The following is a 14,680-nucleotide window of genomic DNA, read 5'->3' on the forward strand; positions in this document are numbered from 1 at the left end:
CAGTGCCACCCACCGTTATTAACTTCCAACATTTATATTTACAACTGATGTTCAACTACTACAACTAGCCGTCAACGCGACTATTGAACATTTACAATGGCCATCACTAGTTGACGGGGTCAACCAGTTCAAACCCAATGCGGCAGCCATATGCACTATGGCTTTAGCCCTTACCATTTTTCATTCAACACTTAGTTTGCTTGGGCTTATGAGTTGAAACAGACACAAGCATGTACGGGAAAGAATCCTCGATTTTGTATTTAACTCGTGCCACAAAGAAGCACGTAAAATAAGCCTTACAAAAATTTGACCAACATAGGCAAATCTGGCATGAAACAACTTGCCTGTGCCTCCTGTTTGGCACATGTTTCTATCCTAATTAAGTTGACAACCTTTAACTGATAGGATAATTTGAAATTCAAATTACAACACCCACGAAGCTTCGCCACATGTCTAGGGCGGTTGTAACTCCCAAGCTGCCCTATTCCAGCCATGTCTAACCTAGCTTACCTTGTCTTAGCTACACCTCCGCAACATGACTTGCCTTAGCTTAAATCAGCCTTAGCTTTGATATGTCTTAGCTTGCCAGCCCTTGTCATGCCTTAGCCACGCCTTTCATGCCTTAGCCATGCTATTTGCCAAGGTCTTTGCCAGGCCATGCCTTGCTGACATGACATGCCCATGTCAGCGGACTAGCCTCAAGCAAATCTAACTTTGGCCCAAGTTATTTGATCTTGGCTAGGTTGATCATGTAAATACCTAGTCAAGCTCGAGCTCCTCGAACCATCAATTTGAGGATCTAACAAACTTCCCCCAGCAGATGAGCTCGTCGTCCTCGATGTGGTAGAATATAAGTAGTTGTTTGGTCATGAAAATTATTTATTTTTTTAGAAAAAATTATTTCACTTTAGTGAAAAAAGTGAAAACACTAATCGTTCGCCCATGAGAATTCCAAATACAATTTGGAATTGTATTTGGAAAAGTGAAAACAAGTAAAATTTAAAAAACAACTCAAATTTATATTCATGACCCAACACAATTCCAACTCCAACTTCAATTTCGAAAAATTATGATTTTCATGGCCAAATGGAGCCTAAGTAGGCATTGACCTTATCTTCAAACTGCCACAATGATGAACCTTTCTCCCAAGTAGTATCATACACTTGCTTGTCCTTCCATTGAATGATAAATTATGCTTACTTATTCTTTTTGCTTTGTTCCAAAGTCCGGTGATCCAAGATCTTTTCAATCTCCTCTTCATACTACTGCCGCATAACATGAGGAGCACGCCTTGTTGCCGATGTTGGATCTTTAGCATCTTCATGAAAGGGCTTCAGAAAACTCACATGGAAAGTTGGGTGGATCTTTAGCCTTTTTGACAGATTCAATCTGCAAGTTACTTTCCCACCCGTTCTATCACTTAAAGGGTCCATCATATTTCAAAATTTATACATGATGAATCGTCTTGCTACTGATTTTCTTCTAGAATTTGGGAGTGAGCTTCAACAACACCTTGTCACCAGCTTGGAATTCTAAAGAACAACAATGTCTATCATCATACTTCTTTCTTCCTTTAGCCGCATTTCTTAAGCTATCTTGCGCTTCATCTGCCAACTCTTGCTTGTTTCGTGCATACTTGTAGGCAGCAGGGTAATTGCCCTTTGTTTTGGACCTAGCGACTTCTAGCGGCATGTTAGGATGCATGCCTAACACTAGTTCAAAGGGGATTCTCAGTTGCCGACGACCTGTGCAGATTATAACAAAATTGTGCACTGTCTAGCTATTTCACCTATGTTTTTTGACTTGCAGTCACATAGTGCCTCAAATCTTTTTAAGTGGATGATTGATTCGTTAGGTCTGTTAACCAGTTTATGGATAATTTGCAATTGAGTACCCATCATGTTGAACAGTGCAGTCCAAAATCAACCTATGAACCTTGTATCTTGATCACTCACAATATTAAGTAGAACATCAAAATTTTTCCCATAAACTTATAGAATAATTCAGCAGCTATTTCAGAAAAACAAAGAATAGGAGCGACAATGAAGATAACATACTTTGAAAACCTGTCAACCACCACCATGACTGACGCTTTTCCATCAACCTTTAAAAATCTGCTAATGAAATCCATAAAAACAAAAGCTCAGACGCTCCACAATAGGCAGAGGTTGAAGCAAACCAACTTCCTTTATTTTTTCAGTCTTGTCAAGTTGACAAACAAGACAACACTTCACATAGGCTTCAATGTCATCTTCTGTTTTCAGCCGGAAATAACTTCAAGATAACAATGCCATCATTCTTTCAACACCCGGATGAACAGTATAAATACAGAATCATGTGTTTCTTTGAGGAGTTTTCGATGCAACACATCATTTTAGGCACCGCAATTCTTCCCCTTTAAAATACGACATATCATCCTCGATCCAATACCATTTAACTATCCCTTTCATTTGATCTATTAATTTGACATATAATGAATCATATACAACACTAAACTTAATTTTATCTAAGAAATCAAATCCAGTTTAGTGATTGTGCAAACTACAACAAATACCTTTTTGCGAATCCATGCATCCACATCTTGATTTTGCTTTTTGGGTTTGTGTATTGTAACGCCCAGAGACTACTCCCTGGACATCACACGTTGCTTAAAACCACAAGTGATCCCAACCTAACCCATGATATTAGCATAATTTGTGAGCAACTGAATAAAATGCATAAAAATTAGAAATGATAAGCGAAAGAAATGTCATTAACTGCACTTGTTTAATACAAAACTATTCAAAAGATTACAACACTGGATATACAAAGGAAACTGAAATTAAAATGCATCAACCTTGACTTACAGTCTATGAAGCCTCTATAATACTGACTATAGGTAGTCGGGACATGACCTCTAGACATCCCTAATCAATACGAGTGAATAAAATATAATACTGAAACTTGAGTTGACTCGAGTCCTCGAATAAAAAAAACTCATCACCTACTGGTTGGAAGTTGTGTTCTATCTAATCATGGTGTTGTGGGCTACAATTGGTACCTGCATCATGAAGCAATATTGCCACAAACACATATATGTGGTCAGTACTTTGGAATGTGCTGAGTATGTGAGACATACACTAATCATGAAATTACTTAAAACATTGCTTTAAAACGGACAAACCATTTGCTAAAATATGCTTATAAAACATGTCTGTACTTTAAAAAAACTTATAAGGCATAGTGAATTTCTAGATCATGAGCTAAAATACTTTTGTAAACTAGAAAGCGGTAGAAACATAAATACCATATGTAAATCTCAAGTTAAAGCTGAATAGGCTATAAAACCGTAGTGAGGATCATGTATGAATACTGAGCATGAATGCATGAACATGTAATACGAATGCAAGACCAAGCATAAATATGTACTGAAATAATGAATAACTGATATATGGACACTTGGTCATGTGAACCTGAATTGATATTATCAGAATACTGGACTAAAATTGTGGAAGTTAACATTTAACCGACATGCCCCAATTCGAGCTAATCGGGGTCCATCCTGTAACCCCAGTTGGAAGGGTATCACTACATTGCCATGGGTACCAACACTGGCTATGTGGATTCACTAAACTGGTGTCCTGAAAACTAGGGTGTCAGTCCTCTACTGGCTGGTAACCCCTAAGAGAGTTTCGATCCTCTACTGGCGGGTGACCTCTCATAACCTACGCTGGCTACATAGTTTTGGAACTTAGGGACTATTACTAAAGGTCTCAGTCCTCTATTGGTGGGTGAGCCTCCATCCCTAGGTTCGCTTGGTGCTAAGTTCTACTCCTAACTGAACTAAGGTTGGTAAGGATAATTGCTTAACATGATTCAATACTGGTAATGCTCAACATGACAATGCTATAAACTTCATGGTTTATATATATATATATATATATATATATATATATATATATATATAAAACTTGAAAACTATAGCATGCATGATCATCCAAGTATCGGGTGTTCATAACCCAACAGCATGAAAAATAATATAATTAAATATAATGGTTTCATTGTAATGACATGATAGGAAATTTCATGACTTAATCCAATCATTTCATCAATATAACAACTTATCATGGTTAGAGTACAGAAGAATACTTGAAGTTATGAGGAAATACTATTTCATGGTTGGAATCAAGAATTACATTAAGAGATCATAGAATTTACACTTTTCATGAAACCCTAAATTAAAAAGGAAATTAAATTTGAGAAGCTTTGGGACTCAATGGGTGAAAGGAACTCATTCTTGAATATCTCACATACCTGAATTTCTTGATTTCTTGAAGGAGAACATGAATTTGGATCCTTGAAAGTTGAATTGTGGGAAGAAATCCTAATTTCTTTTCTCTTTAGAGTGGAGAGGGTAATAAACGTTAAAGATTGACTAATGATGTGAAAATTTCATTTATAGGGTGATTTAAGTCGTGGGGGGTAGGGTTTGAGTGAGGAAAACATCAAAATACCCCTAAAGAAACTGAACAAAAATTGTAGGAATTTTCAGTTGACAACTAAATTGACAGCTTGTCAACTAGTTGATAGCTTATCAACTTAGTCGTCAACCTCTAGCTAGACCTGGACACTTTCTGGTTAAGGTTAATGACTTACTTGACAACTTGTCAACTAGTTGAAGGCTTGTCAACTTAATCGTCACCTTCTCTAATGATTTAAGGTGTTTTCTGGTTAAGTATGACGATTAAGTTGACAACTCATCACTTAGTTGACAGCTTGTCAACTCAAGTCATCACCTTTTCTCAGACAGATACTCTGAGGTAAAATAAACATAACTTTCTACCTCGATATCGGATTAAGATGATATCAGATGCGTTGGAAAGAAGTCTCGAGGGTCTTTCATTTATATAGTAGGCCACCAAACTCATTATATTCTAGGACTAATGGTCGTTGGAAGTTGACCCAAGCTGAAACATCCACTAAAACTCAATTGGTAAAAAAGTTTTCAACTCATCATTGAGTTAGGAATCTTTATGATCTCGATTCATATCCCAAGATGTCCCCACACTATAGAATTGATAAACACCCTTATTTTGACATGGAAATCATTTAGTTCGGGTCTATATACGTAGGAACAACGGTTTGAATTCTAGCCCAAAAATGTGAGGGGATACATTATCTCCCCCTTGGGATCATTCACCCTCGAATGAAGGCTAATATTTGGATGAAAAGAATGTAATTACTATCTTGAAACCAAATTTCTAAATTTGATCATTTCTCGTAACTTAAACCATCTCTTAACAGGGTACTACTCAACTGATACATATGGGACATGTACACATATATAGGAATCATATGGAATGGTGTTGACATGACATGCCTTCTAATGAAGGACATAACTGTGTTGAAACAATAAAACTTCAATCCTGAAACTGATTTCTGAGATGACTTGACTAAGTATTAGAAGCTGATTCATGCTAATAGTTCAGAACCCACTTGAAATATTCATGACTCGATCATCATACATAACTTCAAAGTGATAACTGATGAGATAGAATCTTCAAGGGTTATTAAGAATAAAATATGAATTTCCTCAAACTCTCCTTATAATAACTTCTAGTAACAATCGAGGGAAAGAATTTTGTGCATGATCCGAGTATGGAATTTGAGTAAGAATCGCAACTGTTAACTGTTAACTCTGTGATATCAGCATATAGAACAAAAGCTAGAATAGGATTACTATGTCTTAGGCAATGCAACTGTTAACTTTCAAGCTTAGCCACACTTTTCGAATACTCTCTCAACTATACTTATCCCCTTAAATACTACACTTCATTTGATGCAACTTATAATTCTCACATGGGTGCATATGACTATCCAAAACCAAAGTCTGAATTGAACTACATACTCTCACCATGTACAAGCCTAACTCGAAGTAAGTCGCAAGATACTATACATAACACCATAATTTTAGTCTAAACCACCAGATTCAATATTCTATGTCTTTCCAGAGCTCTCATCCTAAGCATAACATGCCTTACCACTTTAACGACTAACTTCGACCTCTTACCAGGAACTCACTAGCGCACAATGCATTCATATACTTATATACCAACATGACATTGAAGCCTATCGTTATGACCATATATGAACTTCTAAGCAACCAACCCACTTAGGAATTCTCCCATATTCTCTAATACCTCTATCAATAACAACTTTCATGCACTATTCCCAAGAAGACATACCTAGAATTCTCAACTAACTATGACATATATCTAGGCTTTGCCTTAATCTTCCTTTATACTTAAAAGCCTTAGATAAAACAAGCATACAACAATCTTCCCTAATAAAGGTCATCTACTCTCTTTCATCGAAGCCATTGTTCATCCATTTTTACCACAACATCTTAACATAAGAAGAGGTCACTGAAGGATAGAACACAAGAACCTAAAGCATGAAAGAATACTATATAAAACTTTGACACTTAACTGAGGCCTGAGGAATAGAGCATTAAAGGCATGGATTTGTTAAAGAGATCTAAACTGAGGACATCCATAACATAATATGAATTTCACTGGTCATTAAGGGTGTATCATGAGTTCTGAGAACTGAGCATACTCTGAAACATGGGTTCATACTTATCAAAAGTTTCTTAATATAAGAGTGAAACTCATAGATTCATAGGGGATGACTTGAATCACCGGAGCTGAGAATTAACTTGAATATGAGTGAAGTGTATAAGCATTGATCACGAGCTCGGCTCTATCACAAAGACATGGATAGGGTGCCATAATGACTGAAATCCAAAGAAAGGAATACGCTAGAGTAAGAATGGATTAACATCTCATCATACCTCTTATTAACATGCATCACAATCTAATTCTCAAAACTTGACTTAGTTCTTCACCCAATCATCTCCCCCTTAGATCAAAGTTGACATTCTAAGCCTATGGGCCTATTCTATATCCTCACGACTGGGCCATAGTTTCTTAACTCTAATAGTCTACACTGAAATGCTCAACTCACCCGGATATACTATATCTGGACAATACTAACTGCATTCTTGGACACTCCCTTAATATATACTATCCTTAACTTTCTCTAGCTTCAACAATCATCATTATATACTTACGCTCTTATCCACCAACATACCTGTCTATCTAAACACGCAATCTACCCTTTCTTCATAGCTTACTAATTCACACCCCTAAACTTATATTTTTCCCAAAACCATGAAAATCAAATTATACTAAAAGACTTAATATCTTCAACCTATAACTCCCAACTAAGCAATGAAGAACACCATATACTTTATCACTATCCTTCTCATACTTACAACTCATGGGTACTATATGAGCCCACATGAAACTTTAAAAACTTAGAAAATAATACAGCCCCATATCACCTTAGGTATTCCTCTACATCATACCTATATCATCATACTTAATTGAGACATAAATGAGCTTATATTTTTGCATACATCATTCCAAGCTTACTAGCTCACCTTTTACATAACTAATATCACTATCCCAAACAATCATTATTTCCACCTTGATGATCATTCACTATTCAAGCTTATATTCTAGTACTAGACATGATTAACGACAAACTCACATACCATTCTTGCTTGGCAAAACATCAAGAAACACTAGTCCACTAGAACCTCATAATAATTATATTTGATTATAATCTTATGGTCTATCTTACTATAATCCATTAGCATATCCTCTTTTCAGATATCACTACTACTTATCCATCTTTATATCTAAATTATACTCCTATCCCTACAAGAATTAACCAGTTTCACTTTCACAACCACAAGGAGAACCCACATTAACAATCCTAATCAACATAATGCTTTCATTAATCACCTATACTTTTCTAACACAATCGAATACCATCAAGCTCATTTCCTACTTTAAGCATACCACAATTCACCTTAACTAATAACTCTTTCTCTACCCTCCTCCATGAAACCTACACCACATTAACTACCCTTCAGTTAACACATAAGGACTTATCACGTCAATTCTACTTAATAGGAGACATAGATCTGTCACTTTATACTCAACCAAACGCTAACCCCAACTTTTCTTGTTACTTCACTTCTAAATACATACTTCCAACTCTAAGGATGTTCTACTACTTATAAATCATAATACCCTAAGTTACACCATCCGTAATAAAAACTATATTCAATACTCTAGGATCATGATCTTTCCTTTCATGAGTGCTATCTGTAATAAAAGGTTAATAAGGAATCTGAGCACATATCACATTCTATCTTAAAAGCATAAATCATAAAGATGAGGACATAATCTTTTGAATTGAAGGACTTAAAATACACTAGCAGACTCTTCTTAAGCCCTTTGTGTAGTTTCTAAAGTTACTAACACTAAATCTGAGAACATCATCTTAAGAGGAATTGAAATTTACTACTCATGTTATCTCAAGAATAAGTTACAAATGGAGCATTATGGAGTAACACATGAATCATTAGAAGTTTCGGAGAGAATAATTTTACTACACGATCTAGAGCATGAAGAAGGGAAATATTTCTTAAATGCCCAATAGCCTCTCGAAGAAAAGTACAGATGTCTCCATACCATTTTATAAGACTCTACTAGACACGACTTCATTGATACCCTAGGACACTTAAACTCTGTGCTCTGATACTAAGTTTGTAACGCCCCGAGACTATCCCTTGATGTCACACAATGCTTAAAACCATAAGTGATCCTAAGCTAACCTATGATACTGGCATAATTCGTGAGCTACTGAATAAAATACATAAAAACTAGAAATAATAAACTAAAGAGATGTCATTAACTGAACTTGTTCAATACAAAACTTTTCAAAAGCCTACAACACTGGATATACAAAGAAAATTGAAACTAAAATACATCAACTTTGACTAGCTGTCTATGAAGCCTCTTCTAATACTAACTATAGATAGCCGGGACATGACCCCCAACCATCCCTAATCAATACGTCTAAATAAAATATAATACTGGAACTAGTTGACTCGAGTCCTTAAATCAAGAGAACTCATCACCTGCTGACTAGAAGCTGTGTTTTGTCTGATCATGGTATTGTGGGCTACAACTTGTACCTACATCATGAAGCAATGTAGCCACACATATATATATATATATATGTAGTTAGTACTTTGGAATGTACTGAGTATGTGAGACATGCACTAATCATGAAAATACTTAAAACATTGCTTTTAAAATGAAGGATATAAACCATTTGCTAAAATATGCATATAAAATATATCTATACGTAACCTGTAAGACATAGTGAAATTTCTAGATCATGAGCTAAAATACTTCTGTAAACTGGGAAACATGAATACCATATGTAAATCTCAAGTTAATGCTGAATAGGCTATAAAATCATTGTCACGACCCAAACCAAGGCCTGACCATGACGAGCATTTTGAACCATGGAGGCCCGAAACACCCCTATTTGTCTGGTAATCATGCACCTAATTCATATGATCAAAGTAATGCGAAAGAAACACAATAATTCAGAAACATGGTCATGAATATGAAAAGAAACAATAACGGGGAAATAAGGTTCCCTCAACATCAATCAACCTCTAAACAACTGTCATACCTTGGTTGCCGTCGAGATTAGAGTATAAGTGAGGGAGAGACACTCAAGACCACGAAGCATGGTGTCTCGATCCAATGGTAGTCCCCAAGATCACTTAGCCCGGGCTCCTACCTACAATACCAATTTGGGAATGACATAAAGTCAAGTACTCAAGATCACTTATCCTGGTACCAAATTCCTGTGTCGGCAAACACGGTTTCCAGCGATGAGCCGTTACACTCAAACGCCTTCTTCGGGCATCCACCTATCTCATGTAAAATCAATGCATTCAAATTTCATCTGATTCAATCACATATCTTATTCTGTAGGGTATCATCATACTCGACTTGCAAGCCATCAATATCACATCATTCTTCCATTCAACCATTGTATTCAACATGAATAACCTTCTCGTTTTCAAGTGAAAATCATATCAATTCTCAAAACATTTCAGGTCATGCTCTTCAAGATGTTTTCAAACAATTACATCATATGAACATTTAAAACAAATTCACATCAAGAGAGGAAATTTCATATCATTCATGCTCTCAAGTTAACATCTTTTTGGAATACATGCATATACATATATCATATAGCAAATCACTTTGGGAGTAGGCCTAAGGACCAAATCAATATCATAAAATGTTTAAAACATAATCATATTCATAATTTCAAAACCCCCATTTGAAAACATGAATTTTTAAAGCCCATGAGATTTTTGAGATAACCCTACGTACCTTGATTACTACGAATATTAGATGCTTCTTGAAGCCTACGCTGAGAGAATTTCAAATATGCAATTATTTCCTAAAACCCCCGATTGAATCTTGAGTTGCTTGGGTTTTTATTTTGAAACCCTAAGGAGAATCCTTGAGCACTTTTGATGAATGAAGGTGTATTTGGGGTCCTTGGAACTGATTTTCGTGTTTTAGAGCTAAGTAAGGGTGGAAAAGGACCATTTTCCCCCAACAACGGAGTGTTTAAGTCACTTGAATTCTTTACTTAGGCGCCGCCCATCCCATCGCTTATGTTCACATAGGCGCCGCCTAGGCTATCGCCTATTGTTTCCAGTGGCCATGGGCAATTGGTTAGGCGACGCATATCACGTTGAAAGGCCATAACTTCTTGCTCGGGTGTCGGATTTTAGAAAAATTGGTATCGTTGGAAAGCTAACTCGAAGACCTATCATTTGACACATAGTAGGATCCCTAATTTGACATATACAGAGAGTTATGGTCGATGGAAGCTGACATAATTTACAACATCCACTAAAACTTAGTCGATCGAAATAGTTTCAACTCGTCCTTGAGTTGAAGGACCTCTATGGTCCAAATTCAAGCTTGAATGGATTCACATGCTACACAAATAATTAACATGCCGTATTGGCATAGGATTTTATGGCTTCGGGGTTTATCAACACATCGAAATCGTGGTCTATATTGTAGTCCAAAATGCGGGGCGTTACAATTGTATTGATGATCATGTATAAATACCGAGCATGAATGCATGAACATGTAAAGCGAATGCAAGACCAAGCATAAACATGTACTGAAATAATCTGAATAACTGAATAATTGATACATGGACAGTTGGTCATGCAAACCTGAACTAATATTATCTGAATACTGGAATGAAATTGTGGATGCCCCAATTGAGCTAATCGGGGTCTAGTATGTAATCCCGTTGGAAGGATATCAGTACCTGCAACGGGTACCAACACTAGCTGTGTGGATCTACTAAACTAGTGGCCCAGTGGACTAGGGTATCAGTCCTCTATAGATGGGTCACCCCTAAGAGAGTGTCAGTCCTCTACTGGTAGGTGACCTCTTATAACCTACGCTGATTACGTAGTTCTGGAACTTAAGGACTGCTATTAAAGGTCTTAGTCCTCTACTGGCGGGTGAGCATCCATCCTTAGGTTTGCTCGGTGTTAAATTCTACTTCCAATTGAACTGATACTGGTAAAGATAATTGCTTAACATGATTCAATACTTGTAATGCTCAACATGACAATGCTATAAACATAGTATATATATGTATATGTGTGTGTATATATATATATATATAACTTGAAATCTTGAAAACTATAGCATGCATGATCATCTAAGTATCAGGTGTTCATAACCCACTAGCATGGAAAATTATATAATTAAATATAATGACATGATAGAAAATTTCATGACTTAAACTCGAGAATCCAACAATTTCATCTATATAATAACTTATCAAGGTTAGAGTATCGAAGAATACTTGAAGTTATGAGGAAATGCTATTTCATGGTTGGAATCAAGAATTACATGGAGAGATCATGGAATTAACACTTTTCATGAAACCCTAAATTAAAATGTGTAACACCCGTACTTTCGGGCTAGAATTCTAATCGTCGTTCCTATATGGGTAAGCTCTAATCCAAATGATACCAATGTGAATAAAAGTTTCATGATCATTAACCTAGGTTGTGAATTGCTTTCGAGGTAAAAGATGTTCATAGAAATTACTTAGATAAAAAAGAGCTAAAAGCCTTTGATTCTCCCAAAGTTTAGTATTCGATTCTACAAAGGTCTATTTTGAACATGTACACCTTTTGATATACATAGAATTTTGCAGTTTAAGACCCACCAAGTTGTAGATAATTGATTCAGCTTTCCAACAATACCAATTTCGCCTTCATATAATATCCGAGCAAAAAATTATAGCCATTTTCGTGAGAGGCAGTGAGGTCGCGCGATTAGCCCGCGACGCCTGCAACTATTTTCCAGTTTTTGTTCCACATTTGTAAGGGAAAAAAAGTCTTTTCCTTCACCCTAACTCGTCCATAACAAATAATTAAAGCCCCAAAAGCATTAGATACAATTTTATTCTTTTTCTCCAAGAAAACCCTAGCCCCCTCAAGAACACCAAGGACTTCATCAAATTTATTCAAGAAAAGCAAGAACCCAAGCTTCCTTATCCAAGAAGTTCAAGGAGAAGCCTTCAAGAATGTCTTTAGGAGTTCAAATTTATCTCTCTACATCTAATTAATCTAATAAGGTACATGGGCTTATGAACAAGGATATACTCTTTTCATCCTTATGCCCAAAACTAGTTTTTAAAGTTAAATTTACATGAATTTACATGATTTGCAGTCTAGGGCATATACCCAATTATCATTATTTGAAATTTATAAAGTTACAAGTGATTTAAGTGTTGAATTGCATCTCTATTTTTACACAATCATGCGTTTGACTTGATTTCACATATTGAAAATTGAATTTCATTATCTTGACTATAATTGTTAAAGTATTTCAAGATTTTTATTGTTGAGTATGAAGTTGTTGTGATTTGACATGATTTCCATGCATGGGTTATAAGCCCTAAGTTTAAGTCTTGATATTTCAAGAAAGATGATATTTAAGCATTCTTTGATAAGTATGTATTCAGATTTTTAAGCAAGATTGATCTTTTGATCCTTAGCTAAGATATGGAATCCACACAGTTAGTTTTATTACAGTTTACAGTAAACAGATGCATAACTGGTTTTTATTATAATCCCTTATGCTAGTTATATGGTGGATTTTCTATAGAATGAGCATATAGATTAAAAGAAATAACATTTAGCACCGAGTTAGGTATGATTCCAAGGTCTCATGCCCTAGAACTACGAGCCAACGTAGGTACAAATTCATATTATTCCCATTTATATGGATGTAGGTACAGATTATGATCACTTAGCAGTAGGCTATACTCCTTGGCAAGAGTTTGACTCCTTTCCCCAACGTGAGGGCTCACTATTTTATTCAGATATTATTTTACATCAGACTTTAGTTATGAGATTTCAGTTTTCAGATATAAATGTGAGTCCCTTTTTACACTTCGCCTGCATGATTTGAAAACAGATTTAACTTCAGTCTTACTTAGTTCACTACTAGAAAGAGTAAACGTACAACTTTTAGAACTAAGTGTTATGGCTCACAAGATTTATATAGTATGCTTTATCATTCATGATTTATGATTTTTCAGCTTTTAGTTATTCAAGCCAATGTGAGTCATTTACACTTAGCAGGCATTATTTAAAAATCTATGGGTATATATACAATTATTATTTTACTTATGCATTCACCCCCATATGCTTAGTACATTTAAAAGTACTGATCCACATATACGTCTATGTACTACATTATTTAATAATATAGGTACCAGTTCAGTTGTAGTCCATATATCATGATCAGACATTTGCAGATTCCAGCTCACAGGTGATAAGTCCTCTACTTTGGGGACTTCAGTTAGATGCTATTCATGTACTTTATTTTCTCACTCATGTGTATTGATTAGTGGTAGTTGGAGTCACATCCTAGCTATCTATAGTTAGTATAGTAGTGGCTTCATAGATAGTCAGTAGAGTTAATGTATTTGATTCCAGTTTTGTTTTGTATAAGCAGAGTTGTAATCATTTTAATATAGCTTTGTATTGATCTGATTTAGAAAAGATTGATCTTCCACTTATGTCGTTCATATTTATGTATTTTATTTAGTTGCTCATGATTTATGTCAATATAACAGTTAGCTTGGGATCACTTGTGGTCCTAAGCACTGTGTGATGACTAGTGTGTAGTCTTGGGTTGTTACAACTTGATATTAGAGCACAAGGTTCACGTGTTCTAAGTGTGTCCGTGAAACCGTGTCTAGTAGTCTTATGGAACAGTACAGAGAAGTCTGTACTTTTCTTTGAGAGGTTACAAATTTCCTTTCTTTCACACTCTAGATCATGCTGTAAAATTGTTCTCTCAAAAACTTCTATCGATTCGTGTGTTACTCTAAAATTCTCCATCTGTGTATTATTCTTGAGATAACATGATTAGTAAGTTCCAATTCCTCACAAGATGATGCTCTCAGATTTACTATCTGTGACTTCAGAAGTCACACAAAGGGCTTGAGAGTAGCTCGCTAGTGTGTTATAAGTTCCTCAAGTTGAAAGTTATGTCCTCGTCCATATGAGTCGTTCAGTTAAGAAAGAGTAAGATATATATTCAGATTCCCCATTAGCTCATTTATTCAGATAGTACTCATGAGAAGAGATAGTATGAATCTAGATTGTTAAATAAAGTTTGCATTCGAGGGATAT

At 35.6% G+C, this 14,680-nt stretch overlaps 1 protein-coding gene across 1 annotated transcript in view; it reads left to right on the plus strand.

Annotated features, from left to right (window-relative positions):
- The window catches only part of LOC107845630 (putative RING-type E3 ubiquitin transferase C3H69), a 54,005-nt gene extending 39,961 nt beyond the window's left edge, over nt 1–14,044 (plus strand). Inside the window, exon 7 of the mRNA XM_016690059.2 lies at nt 13,752–14,044. The gene's annotated coding sequence lies outside the window, so the exon portion shown is untranslated. The remainder of the gene's footprint in view (nt 1–13,751) is intronic.
- The last annotated feature ends 636 nt before the right edge of the window (nt 14,045–14,680 follow it).

The sequence above is a fragment of the Capsicum annuum genome, chromosome 10, assembly GCF_002878395.1.
Source record: "Capsicum annuum cultivar UCD-10X-F1 chromosome 10, UCD10Xv1.1, whole genome shotgun sequence".
NCBI lineage: Eukaryota > Viridiplantae > Streptophyta > Magnoliopsida > Solanales > Solanaceae > Capsicum > Capsicum annuum.